This window comes from Gekko japonicus, unplaced genomic scaffold (assembly GCF_001447785.1).
Source record: "Gekko japonicus isolate JY-2015 unplaced genomic scaffold, Gekko_japonicus_V1.1 scaffold165, whole genome shotgun sequence".
Classification (NCBI taxonomy): domain Eukaryota; kingdom Metazoa; phylum Chordata; class Lepidosauria; order Squamata; family Gekkonidae; genus Gekko; species Gekko japonicus.
The window spans coordinates 1,559,338-1,562,208 of NW_015163097.1; positions in this window are offsets into that span (position 1 = coordinate 1,559,338).

A 2,871-nucleotide genomic window follows, 5' to 3' on the forward strand; every position below is an offset into this window, starting at 1 on the left:
ACCAACAACTTAATAAAGGAATTAAAACCGGAACATCACTTATGAATGGGCCAACCAATTACTACCGAAGAAGTCCTTACAGCCATAAAGCAAACAAAACCAAACACAGCACCTGGTAGTGATGGTTTTGGACCAATGTTCTATAAAACATTTAATGTAACACTAGCTGATCGCGTGGTACGAACGTGCAACTCTGTTTTGGAAGCAGGCAACCTACCAGCCTCCTGGAAGGAATCACACATCATTACAATACCTAAAGAAAACAAGAATTGGGAGTTTCCATCTTCTTATTGACCAATTGCTCTGTTGAACTGTGATGCTAAGCTGTTTACAAAAAATTTAGCTAATCATCTACAAAAAATCATCTTGGAATATATAAATCCAGACCAGACTGGATTCATTCCTACAAGATCGCAAAATCACAAAATCCACAAAATCACAGGATATAACTTTCCTACCTGAAACAGTCTTGCTGGATGTCATCCCGGAAACCTGCAAAAGGAAAGATACAAAAACACTAATAGCAACGTTATTAGCAATCGCACGAATCACTCTAGCCCAGTATTGGAAGAACAAAAACCAACCCACCCTGCAATGTTGGCGAAATAAAATCTGGGAACACTTTGTATATGGCAAAATAGTCTCTCACCAAAACTCTTTTCTGGCAACTTGGTTCCCAGCAGTGAACTATCTCGTAGAAGAAGAAGTCACTCCTAACAATAAATACTATAAAGATCTGTTATATTTCTAAAGGGTCATTGAAGGTTAAAAAGGTAAAGGTAAAGGTTCCCTTGCTCAAAAGCCAGTCGAATCCGACTCTAGGGTTGCGTTGCTTATCTTCGTTTCAAAGCCGAAGAGCCAGCGCTGTCTGAAGACATTTCCATGGTCATGTGGCCGGCATGACTAAACACCAAGGCGCACAGAACGCTGTTACCTTCCCACCAAAGTGGTACCTATTTATCTACTTGCAATTTCTTGCTTTCGAACTGCTAGGTTGGCAGGAGCTGGAACTAGAGACGGGAGCTCACTCCGTCATGCGGCACACTCAGGTCTTGAACTGCTGAACTACCGACCTTCCACAGCCTGCAGTTCAGCGTCTCAACCACTTGAGCCACCGCAGCTCCTTCGTTGAAGGTTACAAAAAGACAATTAATGTATGATATAAAAATGTGTTATAAATGTTGTACTGTTGTATATAATGTTCAAAAATAAAAAAACACTTATTTTTTAAAAAAGAGATCTCTCAGCCCCACCTACATTACAGGGTGTCTGTTGTGGGCAGGGGAAGGGGAAAGAGATTGTAAGCCACTCTGAGACTCCTTCGGGTAGTGAAGGGTGGGGTATTATTATTTATTTATTATTATTTATTATTTTCCGTTTGTATCTCACCTCTCCTCCTCTTTTTCTTCTTCTTCTTCATCTGGAGGGGGGAAAGCAAAACCAGCAATAATACCGTGATAAAACAAATCCCCTACATTTTCAACCGCATGATTATTTCTCAGGTGCTTTTACACATCTGGTTACTGTAGGTATAGAAAATTTACTGCTAGAAACACTCTTAAAATCTGCTCCCTTGTTTTTTCCATTTAATATACTATAGCACACAAGAACAGACCTTTGAATCTTCCATGATGCTGTTTCCAAAATGGTGCCCTAGTTTCCTGCTTGCTCAGGTTATCCAGTTAACCTCTGTTCCATTCTTACCTCCTGATTTAAAAAAAAAAAAACACTACAAAGAGGATTCTCATTCCTGGCACTTTCAGTGCAAAACTTGAGGGAAGCATGAAACATTTTTTAAAGGGTGAGTAAAACCCATTTTGTTCTTCTTCTGGGGTTGCTTCCGTCTTCAGAACTCTTGACTATTTCCCTGCCTGTGTATCCAGCGCAGATGTGTCATTATTCATGAGCATAAATGTAAATTTCGAGATTCAGCTTCCCTTGACAAAGAAGTGGGGCAGAATTTTGTTTAAAATCACAGAGTGCACAGGGCCTCAACTCCTACAGTTCAGAGAGACATGACTCAGAAATTGATTTATTTTGAAATGATCTCATTGGAAGCTGTCATAATAAACAACACTCATCTATGGCAGACTTGGGGGGGTGGAGTTTGTATTATTTTATCCAAAAGCACTATAAAATTGACATTGTAAATATTAGAAAGGGCTAAAAACAAGGTCTATGATGAAGTGATATGTGATCCCAAATCTAGTAATGCATGGATGCTGTTATAGCAGAAATGGCCCATTAATCAGATCTATGTCGGGGAGTGGAAAAGCCGTATCAAATGAAGCGTTAAGCCACCAATCTTGAAAACTATGACAAACACTAGCTAATTGACCAGAATAAGCCATGTTGAGTCAAATATTTAGTTTTGCATTAAATCTGTATCCAACATTAGAGTATTTCCTCTTGATTAAAAACAGCTAAAATGCAGTTTATTTTCTGCTCCATTTCCCACATCTAATTAAAGCCTAGCACTGACTCATTTTCTAATAACATTACAAATGTATCAGCAAACATGCATAAAGAGGAACCAAACTAGCCCTGTATGATTAATTCATATTTCTCCATTTGCAAAAGGGTGCTAATATGGTTTAAGTGAGGCTATTTGCAAGTACTTGCTCAAGCTGTAAACAGTTAAGTCCTCTGATTGCTTAGATAAACAGTCATCTAGATCTGGAGATAGGCAATACCAAGAACACACTGGAGCTAATTTAATTTTAGCCTCATTAGGAGTTAAAAGGCGATCTGCTGCTCCATTTGCAAGCAGTATTGGCACAGCAAATATATCCGCATCACCCAATATGGTTCTTTATTACCTTTACCAATACAGGACATTTTAAAGAATGAAAGACAATTTAAATGTAACAT